Source organism: Pinus tabuliformis, chromosome 2_2 (assembly GCF_031772625.1).
Source record: "Pinus tabuliformis cultivar Carrire ecotype Pingquan chromosome 2_2, CPIR1, whole genome shotgun sequence".
Classification (NCBI taxonomy): domain Eukaryota; kingdom Viridiplantae; phylum Streptophyta; class Pinopsida; order Pinales; family Pinaceae; genus Pinus; species Pinus tabuliformis.
The window spans coordinates 572055996-572080057 of record NC_142300.1 but is presented as its reverse complement, the minus strand read 5'-3'; positions in this window follow the sequence as shown (position 1 = coordinate 572080057).

The following is a 24062-nucleotide window of genomic DNA, read 5'->3' as shown; positions in this document are numbered from 1 at the left end:
ACAGACAGATCAACATCGTAGCGAAAGAAGTTTTGATGTAGGTGACTGGGCATTCCTATGACTACAACCATATAAACAAATGTCCCTCAAGCAAGCTAAGAAGGATAATAAATTATCACCAAAGTATTATGGTTCGTATAAGGGTTTTGCAAAATATTGGTACTATGGCATACAAATTGGAGCTTCCTATAGCTTCCCGAGTGCACCTAGTTTTCCATGTTTCATGTTTAAAGAAGGTTATAGATGACAAGCTCCCAGTTCAAACAATATTGCCAGAACTTGACGAGGGAGGAAAAATCATATTAGAACTAGAAGCAGTCACAGAAACAAGAACTTGACAGCTACGAAATCGATCAATTTTGGAGTATCTCGTCAAGTGGAAGAACTTATCCCCTAAGGATTCTACATGGGAGCATGAGAATTTTATAGAGAAGCATCCAGAACTACTCAAGCATTGAGGACAATGCTTTTCAAAAGGAGAGGGGCATGTTAGGTCCCTATAATACTAGTGATTCCCCCATTACTATTGTCATTGTAGCCCTTATTGTTATTATTGTGCCCTTATTGTCCCCATATTATTATTAGTGTGCCCCATAGAAACCCACTATTGTTATTTTTGTGCCCTTATGTTATTATTGTTATGTCGACTTGATTATATTATGACCCCTTAGACTCCTATATATAGAAGGGAGGTTTAGTCATTTGTATCATCTAAGAATTGTTCATTTCTGTAATGTAAAGGAGGTTTCCCCCTTAGAGAGGCTTATTTCTAAGGTGTTCATCTATATTTTCTATCTTTTTGTGAGTTGGTTTCATAATAGAGCTGCTTTAAAGTGGTTCATGGGGTTGGTCACTCAATCGATTAGAACATGGAATGGCATGAAGAAGGTGTTTTTGGACAGGTATTTGGATAATTGCATGCCTATCAATCACAAGGATGAAGTGTTCAAAATGATGCAAAGATAAGATGAAAATTTAGAGGATTTAATTAAGAGATTCAACTATAACTTAAAAGAGCAAAAATGGATAACCTAGATCAAGATACTAGATCTTTGTGGATAGACCTTCTCTCTTGGGCTAGAGGAATTGTCTTGGCCCGCATCGAGAATTTACCTACACCATAGTGGTGAATTATGAAATTGTATTAGATTTTATCGAATAACACATAATTATGAGGTTTGGCCTACCTAGTGCTCTAATGTTTGATAATGCATCATACTTTTATGGAAATGTCATTACTGAATTTTTAGTCAATTGAGGTTTTACATTTAAATATTATGCAAATTACTATTCTCAGGGAAATGGATTGGTTGAATCCACCAATAAAACCTCATAAGAATTATTAGGCGAACTATTGATGAAAACCAAAAGAACTGGCATGAGGCTTTAATTATTTCTCTATGGACTTACAAGATTACTCACAAATATTCTTTAGGAACTTCTCCCTATTACTTAGTATATGGAAAAGAAGTTTTCCTGCCTCCTAATTCAACTTTTCCTTCACTATCCCTAGTGCAATCTGTTGAGGATTAACCTTGCTCTTCTTTACAATTAAGAATTAATTAAATTGTAAAACTAGAAGAAGGAATAGATAAACCAAAATAGACTCATACTCAACATCCGCATGCATTCAAGTCTTGGTTTTGATGCAAGTTCAATAAGAAATAAAATTTTTGAAATCAGTGACTTAGTTATGAAATGGGATAAAGCCCATGAAGAAAGGGGAAAACATAAAAAGTTCCAAAAATTTTGGCTTGGCCCATTTCATATGGTTGAAAAGATGGACCCATCAACCTTTATCCTTCAAGATTTACAAGGTAACAAAGGTTTTCTTCCCATAAATGGGATAGTTTTAAAGAAATAATTTTCCTGAGAATGCATATTTTACTGTAAATATGTAAGTAATCATATGTACATATTGGTTTCCTTAGATTAATTGTGTTGAAAAATACTCTTTTGACTTCATATTGGGTTCTCTCATCATTAATATGGAATTTATGAATTAAAGGAGAAGTATTTGGAAAGAAATTATCACATTCAAGTTTAGTATTGCATCTATTCTAATATCTGATATATTTATTTCCATTAACTTGTGAATTTCTCATAACTTGAAATATTGAAATATCATGTTATCCTTTGATCTGTCATGTACAATTTCTTTTAAAAATGAAGACTATTTCAAAGTTTTAGCACCTTACGGCTTTAATTGTCATCCATAACTCTCAATGAGTAATTTTGCCTCCCCATCCATTGATTTTACATTTTTTAGAGTGTAATTCAAAAATATTTAAACTTGAAAGATAAGGGGTCTCATTATGAGCCATCTAACAATGATCATGGGGAATTAATGATACTAACATTATCAAAACTAGTCAACAAGCCAGGATAATGGCTTATGGTTGCATAATTGTGAGACAAGAGGTCTCACCACAAATCGGCTTGCCCAATATCATTATAACCTGTGAATGGAATTGTTAACATCTGGCTACCAAACCAAGACAATGGCTTTCAAGAAATTAAAAGAAAAAAAATTAGAACCAAATTGATAAATATAATATTTAGTATAGTGGATGGGATAGGTATTACCAGTTAAATGGTAACCTTGTTGAGGCTATGGATGCCTACTGGTAGCAGTGGCTCTACCAGTGACAAGTAAGTCTATCTCAATGAAAAACTTTAATAGTTCTTTAATTCATGTTTTCAACTGATAAAATGACTAACAAAGATAATGTAGGTTCTTATAAATAACAAGTTATGAAGTTTGAAAAATAATGAGTTTTGTTTTTTTCAGAGTAATATCAATCAATCTAAATTCCAACATTATAATATTATAAGTCTTATTCCTTTAGTTATTAAAGTTTAATTTATTATTACATAGATAATTGTTTCACCCCATACGTCGCTAATTCTTGTAGCATTCAACAAACGCCCCCATTTTTATATTTAATTATCAATAAAAGGTGGGGACCCTTTACTTTTTATATTTTTATTTCTTTTAATAAAATGTTAGATTTTTATAAAATTGGAACATATTTGATTTATTTATGAACTTTAATAAGTTTAAGATATTTTCATTATCGGAACTTGACATATGGGAGAAACACTTTAAAATAAGTTATGATAAACCTAAGCTCTGATAGGCCTTACTCCCAAATTTAAAGCTATATCGGAAGATTCCCATGAGAACTCTATTATATCGTAACTTTCCTTTAAAGAATGCTATGATAAATCTCCTCCCCATTATCTTTCTCCCTGATGATTTCTTTATTAAAATAATCATATAAAAGGGATTTTATTAATATTTATAAAAGGCTTGTGCACTTTTACAAAAAGTAATATTTGAATCATTCATTGGTCCCCCAATGATTATTTATTCTATTAGAACAATTCATATTGTAAGTTATATCATGTTACACATCTGAGATCCCTTTCCTCTGATATTTTACGCCTCCGATATCTAATATCTCTGATATTTTCATTGGAACTGTTTATCCAAACTATTTAATTAGAAGTATTTTATTAAAACCCCCGATTTGAAACCTATGATATGATTTCCTGAATATGCCTGACACCTCTTTCATCGGAGCTTTTCATCCGATATCCATCATGACCATTATTATATTGGAACCCTTCCACATAGGATGTTTAGATTATGATAACTTTCTAATTCAATCCTCCAATATATTTCTCCAATATAATTCCTTTGATGTGCTGACATGGTATGCCCACATGATTTCACACTCACACACTTAATGTTTGATAATAGAGATTTATGTTTTTCAAAATTTTAAATGATTTCATTTAATTCACCTCGATATTGTGAAGATTTTCTTTAAAGGAAAATATTAGTACTGTAAAATTTCATTGTTTGCGCTAAGTCTCATCTAAAGAGAAGTGTTCGCTCATCTCCATGTTTTCTATTCAGGTAAGATCTGATTACTGTAACAATGAAGAGATGCCAAAGTTAGGTAAGGGAAAGAAGAAAATTACAACACGGCAAAAATCCACCACTCCTTCAATTCTAAGTATTGAAGAAAAGACTGTTATGTCTGGGTTGTTTTCTTATGTGATTTTTACTAAAGATTCTGGGAATTCCTCATGGGAAGTGATGTACCAATTCTTTGAAGATGAGGGGTCCAGGGTTACTCAGAGGACAATAACTTTTTGATTATTCTACCCTAGTGTCAAATACAACCTTCAACAATGTGCTGAGTTCATTTCTACATAGAATTGCATCCATACCTAAACGTATTCCCTATAGCGATATGGTTTGGTTGGTCATGGATAATCTGAGTATTACCGATAGGAGAATAGTTACAAGCATCAACTTATTTTCTAGTGATAGCTTGTATGGAATGTATCATCTGCCTGAAGCACAATGAAAATACGATAAAAAATACAGTAAGGCATTTTTCAAAGAGCATGAACATGCATCAAAGCCAATTACAGGATGGAGAAAGGACCCAAACAAGAGGTAAGTATGTTGTAGACTCTCTCACTGGTCCTTATTCTGAGATAGCTTCTATGATTTGTAGGCTACATGCGATGCGTAATATACATAAATTTCCTGACCAATGGGTGCCTCTTATAGACGAGGCTTCAAAAGATTTTGTTTTCAATTGGGCCACTATACTTTCAGACAATTTAATTGCCCATATTTTGGCTTTTAGAGTAAATGCAAAGTTTCTGGGAATATAGTCCCTCATTTCTATATGATTTCTTATATCATGGATGCTTTATGTTTTTATATGGAATTTTCATCTTTGGGATGGAAGTGGACACTGAAAGGCCCAACCCTTAGTCATATTTATCGTGATATTCTATGGGACTCCAATTATCAGTAACATTTCTATAAAATTTTCTATGTGTTCATGTTACTGACATATCAAGTTATATTTGATAAAAGGGCTCCTCAAATGTCTCTAGAGGTTGAATTTGATCTTCTCCGAGAAGGGAATTGTCTTGGTGAGGAATCATTCACCTATATCAAGGTATATGGGAGTTTGGCCAATCCTCATGTTTTACTTCTATTCATTCTCGATAAACTTCTTACTAGAGAAATAGCCTATTAGACTGTGGGTAATGGTATTTATAAATTCTTGAAGGAATAAATAAAAATGATGTGACCTTCCTTTCTAGCGCAGTTTGGTATATTTGCTTTAAATAATTATAAGCATGCATTGATTGAAATAAAGGCTATTCAGGGTCTTGGTTTTCCTACTATACCTAACATACAGTATGATCCTCGTCAAGTGGTGTAAAGGATTACAAATGCATCAAGTATTAAACATTTTTTCCATGATCTTCATAAGTTTGATGATTTCTTTGACGAAGCTTATTCTTATTCAATGGTAGCACAACGATCAGAGAAACAATTAACCCCTAAGGAAATAAATCAATTTACTCAATACAGGGCCTCTAGGCTAGCAAAACTTCTTATGGATCCATTACAAATTACTTAAGAGAATATTATTTATGATGATGTTGAAATTATTGGTTCTACACAGTTTGTTGATCCTTATAAAAAAAAGTATCAATTTTCTCTTCTTCTACTCAAGAAGAAGGATTTGTGTCTGATGGTAGGTTAGAAAAAATATGGGAAGAATACAATCAATCTCTTGATTCCAAGGTTGATCAGTCTGAGGCTGCTAAGACTCCTCCACAAATATAGGTTTAGGACACTCTAAGGAATCCTGAATAGACTCTAATAATATCGAAAGTTCTTAAGATGCCCTTGGATGACAAAGATGTAGAAATCATACCACCATTTCCTTCTTTCAAACTAGTTTTAAGGATCTAGGAGTTTCTTCATTGTATATTTTCTATACCCCTCAGTGCAAGGTTGTAGTAAAGAGGGAGACAAAGAAAAGAAAGTTTGACTAGACCTAGGCATTGGCTCCTAGTGACGCATCTTTTGAAGGGTTATCGAAATGATCTACAACAACTTCTACAAAGGAATTTAGTAGGCTGACTCAATTTAGAGGTGTCTATGCCTTATCTACTATTGATAAAGCCATAGAGGTCCAAAAAATACTTAAGGAGAAAGAAGAGAGAATTTCACTGTTAGGAGAAATCATTGAAATTGAAAAGAAAAAGATACAGAACATCAGTAGGCGCAGGTGACAGAACTTCATCATAGGTTCGACTCTCTTAGAGTCCAATATGATGTTGATACACATGCCTAGGATTCATAAATTAAAGAGCTACAAAAAAGGATTGAACATCTGAGTATCAATCCAAAATTGACTAAGTTAGAAAAGAGGCTAAAGAGTTGAATACTCTTCTTTCCCAACAACAAATGATCTTTTTCCAAAATTTGGAAATTGTTCATTATCTGTGCAAGACAACTGACTCCCTAGTGGACCAATTATCATATATTAAAAGTTACTTTGAAGATATAGAGGATAAAATTGTTGGCTTATTGACCTAGCAGGAAAGTGCATATTGATGATTAGCCAATATTTCTGAAATTATAGAATCCATAAAGAGATTTTTTTAGAGAGTGGCAAATTCTCATTAAGCAGGAAGAAGCAACATTTTACCAAGCATGGGGAATTTCTAGTAATATTATTGAAGCAGTGAGTGATAATTTTCTCCAAGCTAATATTCTCTCGAGTTATCCCATGGTAACTCTACCTACTATCAAACTGATGACTAAGCCATGGCAAGAGTCGTCCTGGAAATGGGCTTGAGATTATTCATCAACTGAGCAAGAATAACTTAGAGAGTCATTGGCAGTTCTTAGTGAAACCACATAGTGAGTGGATTACACTCCAATGTTTATCAAACACTACCACACAAATGTTTCCATCATTGAGAGATGTGATCTTCACGAGCTAGATGCGGATACAGCCCAAGTCTCCATCTGAATTGAAGAATTTGATTGATATCTATGAGTTGTAATAGCGCATCGGAGGACAATCTTCCTCTCAATAATAGATAATTTTTTTTAACTAATTCCAAATATGCTCCTTTTAGTTATTGTTGTTTAAGACTGCTTAAAGTTGTTATTGTATTTTCTATGTTTTTCTTTTGTTATCAAACTCTAAATCCCCTCTCTCATATAGGAGAAGGGGGTTTGAATTTTTGAAAGAGAAAGCTTAAGCTTCACTATTGTAACTAATATTTTTTTTAATATCAAGTTGAACCATTTGCTTTCTATCATGAGTAGATCAATGATGTATCGGGTACTATTATCCTTTATTTTTTTATTTTCTTAGAGTAGAATGGAATTCTGATTTTGTCCATAAGATATGTGTTAAAGAAATATTGCATTATCACTATTGATGTGTGTGATCAGAACTACAAATTACATGTGAACAATGAGATCTCGGTATATGTGGTGATTTAACAAATTAATCCAATTAAATATTCAATTAAATTAGTTATCTTACTTTGTGTTAACTTCATAGTTATATGATAATCTATATTGATATGATAATTGTGAAATATTTGTAATCACATATACCAACAACTTACCCAGGATAATTAGTAATATATTAATCCTTATTTCAATGTCTATTCATATTATAGCATTATATATTTATTCAATTCATTTCACATATTCTTATAGATATGGAAATTGGTCCCATAATTCTAGTACGAGCCATCATCCCAAATAGAAAAGGATGTCTTCTAAGGTCTCGAGCGCGTGGTTTCCCCCAATGTTGATCTCATCATTTAGGACCATCAACAAGTAGCCATACCAAAAATCTTAGGCTATTAAAAAACCTCAGTCTCGTTTATTCCTCCATTGTTGAATTAGATGTACAATGCATGTGTTAACAAGTAGAATATAAATATTTTTCCAAATAATCCACCAAGGATTCAAATAATTTCTCCAAGAATGGAAAACAAATAAATCTATAATGGTACCCTAAAAGGGAATGTAAATGCAAATGAAACCTTGCAAGGGGCATGAAAGAGACCTCAGAGATCTAATAACTTAGTTTTGCAAGGATTTGGCAATTCTTTAGGATCATGAAATGACGTAATTTTCTTTACAAATAGCATTACTAAATTAGTTTCATGAGCAATCCCATATGTCTGTCGATTGACATTTTAAATAGGAGTGAAAAAACTACAGAAAAAGATAACTAAGAGATTCTCTGCATTTTTCTGCCTTCTATTTTTCCTTGCATTTTTTAACACTACCTTTTAATAATATTGTTATTGAACCTTCTTTAAAGGGAATTTTACAATCAACATGATTCAATGAGCCTTGTTTGGTGTTTCAACGTACACATAGATTGTATTTTTCCTTTCTTCTTCAAAGTAAAAGATATATCCCCAACGAGGGTAATATTAAGGATGACATGTGGCTTGGGTCTTCATTCCCACCACCGTCGGTGTATTAACAAGCAATTAAAGGATGGCATATGAACTTGGTGTTTTGGATGTAGGAGAATCCAACCCTCCAATTTCCATGGTGTTTATTACGTGATGGATATGGTAATGGAAGGAATTTACGAACGTAAGGATGGAGGTGAATCCCCAACTTCTAAGGCTATGGGATTCCATAGGTCTTGTTGTGAGTGAATTTTATTCCATATAGAATTCTTAGTGTCCCATGCCTCCAATTCCTGGTCACTGAGTAGAATTTTCTAAGCTCAATTGTGTCTAGATGGGGAGTCAATTAATTTCAGCAGACTTTTATTGCCAACTACTGGAATTGGTATGCCATGTGTAAATATTCTAGTCCTATTATTTTCAAAGTACTTTTATTTGTTTGGTTTTTATGTGGGTATAATAATTTGGGGTCTTTTGTCTCAATTAGTGAATACGTCTTATATTCTAAGGGCTAGGATCTCTGTAAGTTTTGTATCCTCATTGGGGTTGTGTATTTTGAGTTAGAGTCTTCTTGGAAAACTTGGAATGAGTGTTTTCAGTACAAGAGTGGTAGGGGAAATGATCCAGATTTAAACATGAACGCAACAAATTATAGATATAACCATAAATATAGAGATGCAACAAAAATAATACTTCATTTCATTAATGTAAAATACTGAAATATGCCTACAAATAGAAATGGGAATAAACTAGCTCAGTTGATGGTAGCTTATCTTTGAGGAGAGATGTGGCAGCTACATGCCTCTAAATTGTGTTACAATGAGGCTCAAAGGCCTATTTATTATTGAGAAACAATGAAAATCCCTAAACATGTAGAAACCTAACCCTAGGAGATGAAACGCCAAACTATGGGCCCTGTTTTGGTAAATTGGTACATCAACTTCCCGGGGTCGTAACTTTGGCATACGATCTTTGTTTGACGCACACAATACCTCATTAGAAAGATATGTCTGAGGTCTACATATTTTGGGTGACCAACATCAATCTAGTATCCACGTTGCTCCTACTTTTCCCAAAAAGAGTCATTAGGGCTTTAAAATGGCTACGGAAGTTCACGACCCGAAAAAGTGCCAAAAATAGTAAATTGTGCTATAATTAAGGAAACTGAAAAACTGAAAGAGATAGTTGTAGGGGTTGAAGTGGGATAGGTCGGTGGCCACCAACATCCACCTGGATCATTCCTCCGCCCTTAGGAAGCAATGGTTCCCATTGCGTTGAGTGCCCCCATGAGATGGGGAAACTTCTGTTGAACTTTGTCCCTAGTGAACTATTTTTCAATCTCTGATGTGTCCAGTAATGGTGGGAAGCACGGTCGAGGGCGGTCCACATTGAACACTCAGTGCAAGCCAAGGAATGGAGGAATGTTGTGCTCCAAAGAATTTTTTCCCACAACCTTGGTAATGGTGTAAGGACCATATTGGAGTGGTATAAACTTTTGATGGACTCTTGTAAGGCGTTCTTTCTATAGATGCAACCAGAATTTGTCACCCACTTGAAACTTGTGTGGTGCCCAATTTTCATCATGTCACTGATTGTACTTGGAATTTTCCAGAATGGAGTGGCGATATATCGTCTTGTTGGGTATAGGTTCTTCAGGAGCTAGATCGAATGAATTCCTGACCTGACAGTGCAACAGTACCCCTGTGGGTGAGGAGAAGATGTCCCTGTATTATTTAATGACTGTATCCACCTACTTCTACTGCGTGGAGTAACCCTTCCTAGGGGCCATGGATGTGGCTATGATCTACCCCTTACTTTGAGAGAAAAACAGATAGAAAATGAATTTCCTAGTCTGGGAGATGATCTTACCGCCTTTCGTAGAAGATATCAAAGAAGTGGCAGTAGGTGGGGCTACCTCCGGTGTCCTGTATAATGTATTACACAAAGAAATAATAACAATGCGAGGCCTTGACTCATACATAGCATGTCACTTCCACAAATATGGTTGGCCTAATAATACATCACAAACATAAAGAGGTGCAACATCACACATTACCTCATCTCTGAAGGGCTTGATGCTATAGGGAAGGTGGCACTACTGGCGGACTCGGAGATTTTGTCCTTGGTGAACCCACCCAAAGTTGTACGGATGCGGGTGTGGTATGGTCAGTAGTCCCAGCCACTTCACGACCTCTAGTGAAATTACGTTCTTGAACCAGATCAAGCCCTAGCTCCTTATATCCCATCCTCGTTCAGGCCATGCAAAGAAAAACAGAGAAACAGCATATCGCCCTGATACCACTGATCTAGATTTAAACAGGAACGCAACAAATTACATAGATAACCATAAATACAAATATTTAACAAAAACAATATTCCATTTCATTAACATAAAATATTGAAATATGCTTACAAACAAAAATGGAAATAAACTAGCTCAGGTAATGGTAGCTTATCTTTGAGGAAGGATGTGGCAGCTACATGCCTCTAAACTATGTTACAATGAGGCTCAAAGGCCTATTTATTGTTGAGAAACAATGGAAAACCCTAAACATCCAAAAACCTAACTCTAGGAGATGAAACGCCAAACTATGGGCCTCGTTTGGGCAAATTGGTACATCAAATTCTCGGGGTCGTAACTTTGGCATACGATCTTCGTTTGATGCCACAATACCTAGTTAGAAAGATCTATTCGAGGACTATAACTTTTGAGTTAGAAAAATTAGGTCAACACTAATATTGCCCTGGGTTTTCCCAAAAAAAGTCGTTTAGGGCCTCAAAATGGCTCTAGAAGTTCAGGACCTCAAAAACTACCATAAATTGTAAATTGTGCTACAATTAATGAAACTAGAAAACTGAAAGAGACAGTTGTGGCAGTCCAAGAGGGATAGGTGGGTTGCCACCAAAATCCAATTGGATCATTCCCTGGCCCCCCAAGAAGTAATGGTCCCCATTGTGTTGAGTGCCTCCATGAGATGGGGGAACTTTTATTGAACTTGGTCCTTGGTGAGCTGTTTTACAATCTATAATGTGTCTAGTAATTGTGGGAATCATGGTCAAGGGGAATCCACATTGAACTCTCGGTGCAAGCCAAAGAATAGAGGAATGTTGTGCCCCAAAGAATTGTTTCCCACAGCCTTGGTAATGGTGTAAGGACCATATTGGAGTGGTCTGAGCATCTGAAGGGCTCTTCTAAGGCTTTCTTTCTCCAGATACCCAAACTTTGTCACCCACTCGAAACTTGTGTGGTACCTGATGTTCATCATGTCATTGATTGTACTTGGCATTTTCTAGAATGGAGCGGTGATATATCATCTTGTTGGGTAGAGGTGCTCTGGTTGTCCAATCGAATGAATGCTTGACCTGATAGTGAAACGGTACCCCTGTGGGTGAGGAGAAGATCTCTGTGTATTCTTTCATGATCATATCCACCTGCTTCTGTTGTGTGGAGGAACCCTTCCCGGGGGCCATGGATGTGGCTATGATCTACCCCTTACTTTGAGAGCGAACGAGACAGAAAATGAGTTCCCTAGTCTGGGAGATGATCTTACTGCCTTTCTTAGCAGTGATCAAAGAAGTGGCAGTAGGTGGGGCTACCACTGATATCCTGTATAATGTATTACACAAAGAAATAGTAATAGAATGAGGCCTTGACTCATACATAACATGTCACTTCCACAAATATGGTTGGGCTAATAATACATCACAAACATCAAGAGGTGCAACATCACACAATACCTCATCCATGAAGGGCTTGATGTTGTGGGGCAGGCGACACTGCTGGCAGACTCAGAGATCTCGTCCTTCATGAAGCCACCCAATGTTGTATAGTTGTGAGTGTGGTATGGTCGATAGTCCTAACTGCTCCACGACCTCTTTTAAATTGTGGTTCTTTTGGCTCGCACAATAAAAAATGAATTACAGCAGTGAACCCTTCACCCACATATGTGAGTGGAAAAGACACTCCCCCTCCTCTGGATCTTCGGGCTCATTCTTCTCGATCTTGGTGGTGGCAACAGTGGCTCTAGGCTCTGCATCAATGATATGCTTCCATTTTTCATTCCTCTTGTTGGGTTCTGACTCAGAGTCGGAACATGCATTTGATTTTGAAGCCCTCAACCTGGCCACCAAAGACCGCTTGGTCTGACTTGCTTTGTGAGTGGGGCTCTAATGGAACTCACACCACTTTCCTGTGTCCTCATTTCACTTCATGTTGTTGTTCTTTTCTTGTGGCTTCAACGGGTTGTCTTGGGTCACCCCGCCTTAGATTTGTCCTTTGTTCTTTAGATTTGCAAATCCAAAGTCTCATTTTTTTTAACTTTTTCTCCATCTTCACAACGTATTTGTATGTTGTGTCAAGCGAGGAGATGTCTAGGAACTCCATCTCATTCTGGATGTATCTATGTAGGTATCCATGATACTTGAGTAACAATTTTTGTCAGAGTCCTTTATGCCCAACTTCGTGCGTAGGATATGAAAAGAATTGGTAAACTCTAGCACATCTTGGTTCCTTCCCTACGACAGCGTGGTGCACTTTATGTATTTATCCTCATAACATCCGACAGGGCAGTATTGCTCCTTGATGGCACCCTAGAATGAATTTCAAGTGGGTTTGGCTGAGAAAAGTGAGGCTATACTTTCATCCTTTTGCTCACAGTAGGTTTCCTAATAGTCCTTGACGTGCAGGGCAGCTTTGAGAAGAGCGAAAGTAATCTTTTCCTTGCTAGAAAAATCATGAATAGAAAAATATCCTTCTAGCAGATTTAACTGTTTATTTACAACATCTTCATCTATCTAACCCTGAAATATGGGAATCTCAAATTCAACTTGTACCTTAAAGGGTGTGGCGCTTCTAGAGTAGCTGTCTGAAGTAGACGTGTCACCCTTGGGTAGCCACTGAAGGATTTGGAAAAAGTTATCCGTCATCTCATTCGTTTGTCACTCGAGGGTATCTTCGAGCAAGATTTTGATAGGATCTTCTACCCCCTAATCTTTCTTTTCATCAGCCATGGGAGGCCATCGGGATTTGCGAGGCTGATCTTGCAAAGGTTCAATCGGATCGAGTCCTGGCTCCTTATATCCTGACCTCATTGGGGACATCCAAAGAAAACTAGAGAAATAGTAGACCACTCTGATACCACTGGTCCAGATTTAAACAAGAATGCAGCAAATTACAGAGATAACCATAAATACAGAGATGCAGGAGAAATAATACTTCATTTCATAAATGTAAAGTACTAAAATATGCTTACAAACAGGAATCAAAATGAACTAGCTCAAGCAATGGTAGCTTATCTTTGAGGAGTGATGTGGTGGCTACATGCCTCTAAACTATGCTACAATAACGCTCAAAGGCCTATTTATTATTGCGAAACAGTGGAAAAACCTAACCCTAGCATATGAAAGACCAAAGTATGGGCGTCGTTTGGTTAAATTGGTACATCAACTTCTAGGGGTTGTAACTTTGGCATATGATCATCGTTTCACACGTACAATACCTGGTTAGAAAGATCTGTTTGAGGAATACAACTTTTATGTGAGAAAAATTGGGCTTCTCGCCATGTTGCTCCTTGTTTTCCCAAAAAACATCTTTTAAGGCCTCAAAACGGCTCCAAAAGTTCAGGACTCAAAAAATTGCAAAACAATATTAAATTATACTACAATTAAGGAAATTTAAAAACTGAAAGAGACAGATGTGGGGGTCCAAGTGGGATAGGTGGGTAGCCACCAATATCCACCTGGATCATTCCTCCCCCCTTAGGAAGCAATGGTCCCCATTGTGTTGAGTGCCTCCATGAGATGGGGAAACTTCTATTGAACTTAGTCCTTGGTGAGCTGTTCTACAATCTCTAATGTGTCCAGTAATCGTGGGAAGCATGGTCGAGGGCGGTCCACATTGAACACTCAGTGCAAGCCAAGGAATGGAGGAATGTTGTGCTCCAAAGCATTGTTTTCCACAACCTTGGTAATGGTGTAACGGCCATATTGGAGTAGTCTGAGCTTCTGATGGTCTCTTGTAAGGCGTTCTTTCTGCGAATGCAACCAGACTTTGTCACCCACTTAAAACTTGTGTGGCACTCGATGTTCATCATGTCACTGATTGTACTTGGGAATTTTCCAGAAAGGAAAGGTGATATATCATCTTTTTGGGTATAGGTGCTCTAGGAGTCAGATCGAACGAATGCATCACCTGACAGTGCAATGACACGCCTGTGGGTGACGAGAATATGTCCCTGTATTCTTTCATGACCGTATCAACCTATTTTTTCTGCATGGAGGAACCCTTCCAGGGGACCATGGATGTGGCTATAATCTTCCCCTTACTTTGAGAGTGAACCAGATAGAAAATGAATTTCCTAGTCTAGGAGATGATCTTACTGCCTTTCTTAGCAGAGATCAAAGAAGTGGTGTTACGTGGGGCTACCTATGGTATCCTGTTTAATATATTACAAAAATAAATAATAACAGTGCAAGGCCTCGACTCATACACAACATGTCACTTCCACAAATATGGTTGGCCTAACAATACATCACAAACATCAAGAGGTGCAACATCACATAATACCTCATATGTAAAGGGATTGATGTTATAGGGAAGATTGTACTGTTGCCGGACTCGGAGATCTCATCCTTGGTGAAGCCACCTGATGTTGGATGGTTGTGGGTGCGTTATGGTCAGTAGTCCCAGTTGCTTCATGACCTATGCTAAAATTAGGTTCTTTTGGCTCCCAATGTCAATAATGAATTGCAGCAGCAAACCCTTCACCCACGTCTGTGAGTTGAAAAGACGCTCCCCCTACTACGGATATTCAGTCTCATTCTACTGGATCTTTGTGGTGGCAATAGTGGCAATGGGATCTGCATCAATGATCTTCTTCCCTTTGTCATTCCTCTTGTCTGGTTCTGACTCAGGGTTGGAACATGCATCTAATTCTGAAGCCTTCAACTCTGCCACGAGCCACTGCCTGGTCTGATATTCACTTGTATTGTGAGTGGGGTTCTTATGGAACTCACACCAATTTCCTGTGTCCTTCTTTGACATCGTAGTGTCACCCCACCTTGGCTTTGTCATTTGTTCTTCAGATTCATAGATCCAAAGTATCACTTTTTTTGTTTAAACATTTGCTTGATCTTCACAATGTATCGGTATGTCGTGTCGAGTGAGGAGATGTCCAAGAACTCCATCTTGTCATCATTGCATCTATGTAGGCAGCCGCGGTACTTGAGTACCAAATTCTTCTCAGAGTCCTTTATGCTCAACTTCATGTGCAGGGTATGAAAAACATTGGTAAACTCTTGCACATCTTGGTCCCTTCCATGCCACAACATGGTCCACTTTATATATTTATCCTCATAGCTCCCGATAGGATAGCATTTCTCCTTGATGGCACCTCGGAATGAATTCCAAGTGTGTGTGGCTGAAAACAGTGATGTAGTACTATCATCCTTTTGGTCGCAGTAGGTTTCCCACTAGTCCTTGACATGGGGGCTGACTTTGAGAAGAGCGAAAGTTATCTTTTCTCGGATGGAAAAATCATGAACAAAAAAATATCCTTCTAGTATATTTAACCATTTATCTACAGTAGCTGCATCTATCTAACCATCGAATATGATAATCTCAAAGTTAACTTGTACCTTAAAGGGTGTGGCACTTCCAGAGTAGCTGCCAGAACTAGACGTGTTGGCCCTAGGTAGCCGCTGAAGGATTTGGGAAATGTTTTCTATCATCGCTTTCCATTTTCGCTTGAGGACTTCTTCAAGCAATATTTTGATAGGATCTCCTGCCTCCTCGTCTTTCTTTTCATCCGACATGGGAGGTCATCAGGATTTGCGAGGCTTATCTTGCAAAGCTTCAACTAGATCAAGCCGTAGCTCCTTATATCCCGACCTCGTTGGGGACATGCAAAGAAAAACAGAGAAAGAGAAGACCGCTCTAATGCCACTGATTCAGACTTGAACAAGGATGAAAAAATTACATAGATAACCATAAATATATAGATGTAGCAGAAATAATACTTTATTTCATTAATATAAAATACTGAAATATGCTCACAAATAGAAATGGAAATAAACTAGCTCGGACGATGGTAGCTTATCTCTGAGGAGAGATGTGGTGGCTGCATGCCTCTGAACTGTGTTACAATGAGGCTTAAAGGCCTATTTATTGTTGAGAAACATTGTAAAACCCTAAACATCCAAAAACCTAACCCTAGGAGATGAAACACCAAACTACGGGCCTTGTTTGGGTAAATTGGTTCATCAACTTCTTGAGGTCATAACTTTGGCATACGATCTCCGTTTGATGCGCACAATACCTAGTTACAAATATCTATCTGAGTACTACAAATTTTGAGTGAGAAACATTGATTTGTGTCTCATGATGCTCCTTGTGTTTCCAAAAAACATTGTTTATGGCATCAAAATGGCTCTGGAAGTCTAGGACCTGAAAAACTACCAAAAATAGTAAATTGTGCTACAATTAAGGAAACTAAAAAACTGAAAGAGATAGTTTTGGGGGTCCAAGTGGGATAGGTGGGTGGTTGCCAACATCCACTTGGATCATTCATCCCCCTTAGGAAGCAATTGTCCCCATTGTGTTGAGCGCCTCCATGAGATGGGGAAACTTCTGTTGAACTTGGTCCCTAGTGAGCTATTCTACAATCTATGATGTGTCCATTAATCATGGGAAGCATGGTCAAGGGTAGTCCACATTGAACACTCGGTGAAAGCCAAGGAATGGAGGAATGTTGTGCTCCAAAGCATTGTTTCCCACAACCTTGGTAATGGTGTAAGGACCATATTGGAGTGGCCTGAGCTTCCGATGGGCTCTTCTAAGGTGTTCTTTTTGTAGATGCAACCAGACTTCTTCACCCACTTGAAACTTGTGTGTTACCTAATTTTCATCATGTTATTGATTGTACTTGGCATTTTCTAGAATGTGGTGGCAATATATCATCTTGTTTGGTAGAGGTGCTCCGAGAGTCAAATCGAACAAATGCTTGACCTAACAGTATGATAGTACCCTTGTGGGTGAGGAGAAAATTTCCATGTATTCCTTCATGACCGTATCCACCTTCTTCTGCTACGTGGTGGAACCCTTCCCAGTGGGCATGGATGTGGCTATGATCTACCCCTTACTGTGAGAGTGAAGCAGACAAAAAATGAATTTCCTAGTCTGGGAGATGAACTTACAACCTTTCTCAGCAAAGATCAAATAAATGGCGGTAGGTGGGTCTACCTTTGGTATGTTTTATAATGTATTACATAAAAAAATAATAACAGCACGAGGCCTTGACTCATACACAACATGTCTCTTCCACAAATATGGTTGGCCTAATAATACATCACAAACATCAGTAGGTGTAACATCACACAATACCTCATTTGTGAAGGGTTTGATGCTGTAGGGAAGGTGGCACTGCTGGCAGACTCGGAGATGTTGTTCTTGGTGAAGCCACCCGATCTTGTACAGCTATGGGTCTAGTATGGTCAATAGTCCTAGCCGCTTCATGACCTCTGCTGCAATGAGTTTCTTTTAGCTCACACTATCAAAAATGAATTGCAGCGAAAAACCCTTCACCCACATCTATGAGTGGAAAAGACACTCCCCTTACTCTAGATCTTCGCGCTCATTCTTCTAGATCTTGGTGGTGGCAACAGTGGCTCTAGGCTCTGCATCAATGATCTACTTCCATTTTTCATTCCTCTTGTCGGGGTTTGAATCAGGGTTGGAAAATGCATCTGATTTTGAAGCCTTCAACTCAGCCACCATCGACTGCATGGTTCGACACTCACTTGTGTTGTGAGTGGGGCTCTTATGGAACTCACACCACTTTCCTATGTCCTCCTTTGAGTTCGTGGTGTTTTCTTTCCTTGTGGCTTCGACGGGTTGTCTTGGGTCACCCTGCCTTGGATTTTTCCTTTGTTATTTAGATTTGCAGATCCAAAGTCTCACTTTTTTTGTTTAAACCTTTGCTTGATGTCCGCAGCATATTGGTATGTCATGTTGAGCGAGGATATGTCCAAGAACTCCATCTAGTTCTGGATGTATCTATGTAGGCAACCATGGTACTTGAGTACCAAATGTTTCTCAGATTCCTTCATTCCCAACTTTGCACACAGGGTAAGAAAAACATTAGTAAACTCTGGAACATCTTTGTCCCTTCCCTGCCACGGCGTTGTCCACTTTATGTATTTATCCTCATAGCTTCTAATAGGGTAGTATTTCTCCTTGATGGCATCCCGAAATGAATTCCAAGTAGATGCCCATGAAAATAGTGAGGTTGTACCTTCATTCTTCTACTCACATTAGGTTTCCCACTAGTCCTTAATATCGGGGGGCAACTTTGAGAAGAGCGCAAGTAATCTTTTCCCAGCTGGAAAAATCATGAACAGAAAAATACCCTTCTATCAGATTTAACCATTTATCTATAGCGTCTGCATCTATCTGACCCTCAAATATGGGAATCTCAAAATTAACTTGTACCTTAAAGGGTGTGGTGCTTCTAGAGTAGCTGCCGGAAGTAGATGCGTCGCCCTTGGGTAGCCACTGAAGGATCTGGGCAAAGTTGTGCATCATCATGTTCCTTTGTTGCTCAAGGGCTTCTTCAAGCAAGATATTAATAAGATCTCTTGCCCCCTCATCTTTCTTTTCATTTGCTGTGGGAGGCCATTGGGATTTGTGAGGCTGATCTTGCAAAGGTTCAACCTGATTTAGCCCTAGATCCTTATATCCCGACCTCGTGGGGGACATGCAAAGAAAAATAGAGAAAGAAAAGTTCGTTCTGATACCACTGATCTGGAATTAAATAGGAATGTAAAAATTACTGAGATAACCATAAATACAGAGATGCAGCAGAAATAATACTTCATTTCATTAATGTAAAATACTAAAATATGCTTACAAATAGAAATGGAAATAAACTAGCTCGAGTGATGGTAGCTTTTCTCTGAGGAGAGATGTGGAGGCTACATGCCTCTGAACTATGTTGCAATGAGGCTCAAAGGATTATTTATTATTGAGAAACAATGGGAAACCCTAAACATCCAAAAACCTAACCCTAGGAGATGAAACGCCAAAATATGGGCCCTGTTTGGGTAAATTGGTACATCAACTTCATAGGGTCGTAACTTTGGCATATGATATCAGTTTGATGTGGACAATACCTAGTTAGAAATATTTTTCTAAGGACTAAAACTTTTGAGTGAGAAACATCGTTTTGTATCACATTTTTCTTCGGGTTTTCTGAAAAAAATAAAAAATAAATAAATAAAAAATGAAAAAAAAATAAAAAAAAATCGTTCAAAACGGCTCCTGAAGTCTAGGACCTAAAAAACTACCAAAAAATAGTAAATTGTGCTACAATTAAGGAAAATAAAAAACTAAAAGAGACATTTGTGTGGGTCTAAGTGGGATAGGAGGGTGGCCACTAACATCCACTTGGATCATTCCCCGCCCCTTAGGAAGCAATGGTCCGCATTGCGTTGAGTGCCTCCATGAGATGGGGAAACTTTCGCTGAACTTGGTCCCTGTTGAGCTATTCTGCAATCTTTGATGTGTCCAGTAATCGTGAGAAGCATGGTCGAGGGTGGTCTACATTGAACACTCGGTGAAAGCCAAGGAATGGAGGAATGCTGTGCTCCAAAGCATTATTTCCCACAGCCTTGGTAATGGTGTAAGGACCATATTTGAGTGGTCTGAGCTTTCGATGGGTTCTTCGAAGGCATTCTTTCTACACATGTAAACAAACTTTTTTGTCTACTTGAAACTTGTGTGGTACCTAATGTTCATCATGTTGTTGATTATACTTGGGATTTTTCATAATGGAGTGACAATATATCGCCTTGTTGGGTAGAGGTGCTCTGGGAGTTAGATCGAATGAATGATTGACCTGACTGTGCAACAGTACCCCTGTTGGTGATGAGAACATGTACGTGTATTCTTTCATGACCGTATCCACCTGCTTCTACTGCGTGGAGGAACCCTTCCCAGGGGCCATGGATTTGGCTATGATCTACCCCTTACTTTGAGAGTGAACTAGAAAGAAAATGAATTTCCTAGTCTCGGAGATGATCTTACTGCCTTTCATAGCAGAGATCATAGAAGTGGCGGTAGGTGGGGCTACCTCTAGTATCTTGAATAATGTGTTACACAAAGAAATAATAACATCACGAGGCCTTTACTCATACACAACATGTAACTTCCACAAATATGGTTGGCCTAATAATACATTACAAACATCAAGAGGTGCAACATCATAGAATACCTCATCTGTGAAGGGCTTGATGCTGTAGGGACTGCAACACTATTGGCAGAATCGAAGATCTCATTCTTGGTGAAGCCACCTGATGTTGTACGGTTGCAGTTGTGGTATGGTCAGTAGTCCCAGCCACTTCACGACCTTTGCTAAAATGAGGTTCTTTTGGCTCGCACTATCAAAAATTAATTGCAGTGGTGAACCCTTCATCTACATCTGTGAGTGGAAAAGATGCTCCCCTTCCTTTGGATCTCCGGGCTTATTCTTATGGATCTTGGTGGTGGCAACAGTGGCTCTAGGCTCCACATCAATGATATGCTTCCCTTTTTCATTCCTCTTGTCGGGTTCTAACTTAGGGTCGTAACATGCATCTGATTTTGAAACCTTAAACTCGACCACCAGCAATGGCTTGGTCCGACACTCACTTGTCTTGTGAGTGGAGATCATATGGAACTCACACCACTTTCCTATGTACTCCTTTGACTAGGTGGTGTTCTTCTTTTCTTGTAGCTTCGATGGGTTGCCTTGGGTCAACCTGCCTAGGCTTTGTCCTTTGTTCTTAAGAATTGTTGATCCAAAGTCTCTCTTTTTTTGTTTAAACTTTTTCTCAATCTTCACAGCGTATCGGTATGTCGTGCCGAGTGAGGAGATGTCTAGGAAATCCATCTCATTCTGGATGTACCTATATAGGAATCCATGGTACTTGAGTACCAAATGTTTTTGAGAGTCCTTTATTCCCAGCTTTGAGCGTAGGGTATGAAAAACATTAGTAAACTCTGTCACATCTTGGTCCCTTCCCTGCCACAACATTGTCCACTTTATGTATTTATCCTCATAGCTTCTAACAGGGTAGTATTACTCTCTTATGGCACACTGGAATGAATTCCAAGTGGGTGTTCCTGAAAATAGTGAGGCTGTACTTTCATCCTTCTACTCGTAGTAGGTTTCCCAGTGTTCCTTGAGGTTGGGGGTGGCTTTGAGAAGAGTGAAAGTAATCTTTCCCCAGCTGGAAAAATCATGAACAGAAAAATATCCTTCTAGCATATTTAACCATTTATCTACAGTATCTACATCTATCTAACCCTCAAATATGGGACTCTCAAAGTTAACTTATACCTTAAATGGTGTGGCACTTCCAGAGTAGCTGCCGGAAGTAGATGCGTTGCGCCTAGGTAGCCACTGAAGGATCTGGGAAAAGTTGTGCATCATCGCATTCCTTTGTTTCTCGAGGGCTTCTTCAAGCAAGATTTTGATAGGATATCTTGCCCCCACATATTTCTTTTCATCCGCCATGGAAAGTCGTCAGGATTTGTGAGGCTGATCTTACAAAGGTTCAACCAGATCAAGCCCTAGCTCCTTATATCTCGACCTTGTTGGGGACATGCAAAGAAAAACAGAGAAAGATCAGACCACTCTAATACCACTGATCTGGTTTTAAACAAGAGCACAACAAATTACAAAGATAACCATAAATACAGAGATGCAGTGTACATAATACTTCATTTCATTAATTTAAAATAGTAGAATATGCTTACAAGTAGAAATGGAAATAAACTAGCTCGGGCGATGGTAGCTTATCTCTGAGGAGAGATGTGGTAGCTACATGCCTTTGAACTGTGTTACAATGAGGCTCAAAGGCCTATTTATTATTGAGAAACAATAGAAAACCATAAACATCCAAAAACCTAACCCTATGAGATGAAACACCAAACTATGGGCCTCGTTTGGGTAAATTAGTACATCAACTTCTTGGGGTCATAACTTTTGCATACGATCTCCGTTTGATGTGAAAAATACCTCGCTAGAAATATCTATTTGAGGAATACAACTTTTGAGGGAGAAACATCAGTCCATGACCTATGTTTCTCCCGGTTATCCCAAAACACATCATTTAGGTCCTCAAAATTGCTCTAGAAGTCCAGGACATGAAAAACTGCCAAAAATAGTAAATTGTGCTACAATTAAGTTAACTAAAAAACTAAAAGAGATAGTTGTGGGGGTCCAAGTGGTTTAGGTGGGTGGCCACCAATAACCACCTAGATCATTCCTCCCCCCTTAGGAAGCAATGGTTCTAATTTTTTTCGTGCCTCCATGAGATGGGGAAACTTCTGCTGAACTTGGTCCATTCTGAGCTGTTCTGCAATCTCTGATGTGTCCAGTAATGGTGGGAAGCATGGTCGAGGGTGGTCCACATTGAACGCTCGATGCAAACCAAGGAATGGAGGAATGTTGTGCTCCAAAGAATTGTTTCCAGCAACCTTGGTAATGGTGTAAGGACCATATTGGAGTGGTCTAAGCTTTTGATGGGCTCTTGTAAGGCATTCTTTTGACAGATGCAACAAGACTTTGTCACTGACTTTAAACTTGTCTGGCACTTGATGTTCATCATCCCCTTGATATTACTTGGCATTTTCCAGAATTAAGTTGCGATAATACATCAGGAAGTTCAAGAGGTGCAACACCACACAATACCTCATCTCTGAAGGGCTTGATGCTGTAGGGAAGGCAACACTAGTGGTGGACTCAAAGATCTCATCCTTGGTGAAGCCACCAAATTTTGTATGGTTGCGGGTGTTATATGGTTAGCAGTCCCAACCACTTCATGAAATTTGGTGAAATGAGGTTCTTTTGTCTCCCACTATCAATAATGAATTGCATCAACGAACCCTTCACCCACATCTATGAGTGGAAAAGATGCTCCCCGTCTCTGGATCTTTCGGCTCATTCTTCTGGATCTTGGTGGTTGCAATAGTGGTGTTGGTCTCAGCATCAATGATCTACCTCCCTTTGTCATTCCTCTTGTCGAGTTCTGACTCAGGGTCATAACATGCATCTGATTTTGAGGCCTTCAACTTGGCCACCAGCGACTGCTTGTTCCGACGCTCACTTGTGTTGTGAGTGGGGCTCTTATGAAATGCACACCACTTTCCTGTGTCCTTATTTGACATCGTGTTGTTGTTCTTTTCTTGTGGCTTCGACGAGTTGTCTTAGGTCACCCCACCTTGGCTCTATCCTTTGTTCTTCAGATTCGCAGATCCAATGTCTCTCTTTTTTTGTTTAAGCTTTTGCTCGATCTTCACAGCATATCAGTATGTCATGCCAAGTGAGAGATGTCCAGGAACTCCATCTCATTCTAGATCTATCTATGTAGGCAGTCGCGGTACTTGAGTACCAAATGTTTTTCAGAGTCCTTTATTTCTAACTTCGTGTGCAGGGTATGAGAAACATTGGTAAACCCTGGCACATCTTAGTCCCTTTCATTCCGCAGCGTGGTCAACTTTATGTATTTATCCTCATAGCTTCCAATAGGGTATTATTTCTCCTTGATGGCACCATAAAATGAGTTCCTAGTGGATGTGGCTGAAAACAGTGAGGTTGTACTTTCATCCTTCTGCTCGTAGTAGGTTTCCCACTAGTCCTTGACGTGGGGGGCGGCTTTGAGAAGAGTGAAAGTAATATTTTCCCGGCTAGAAAAATCATGAATAAAAAAAAATATCATTCTATCAAATTTAACCA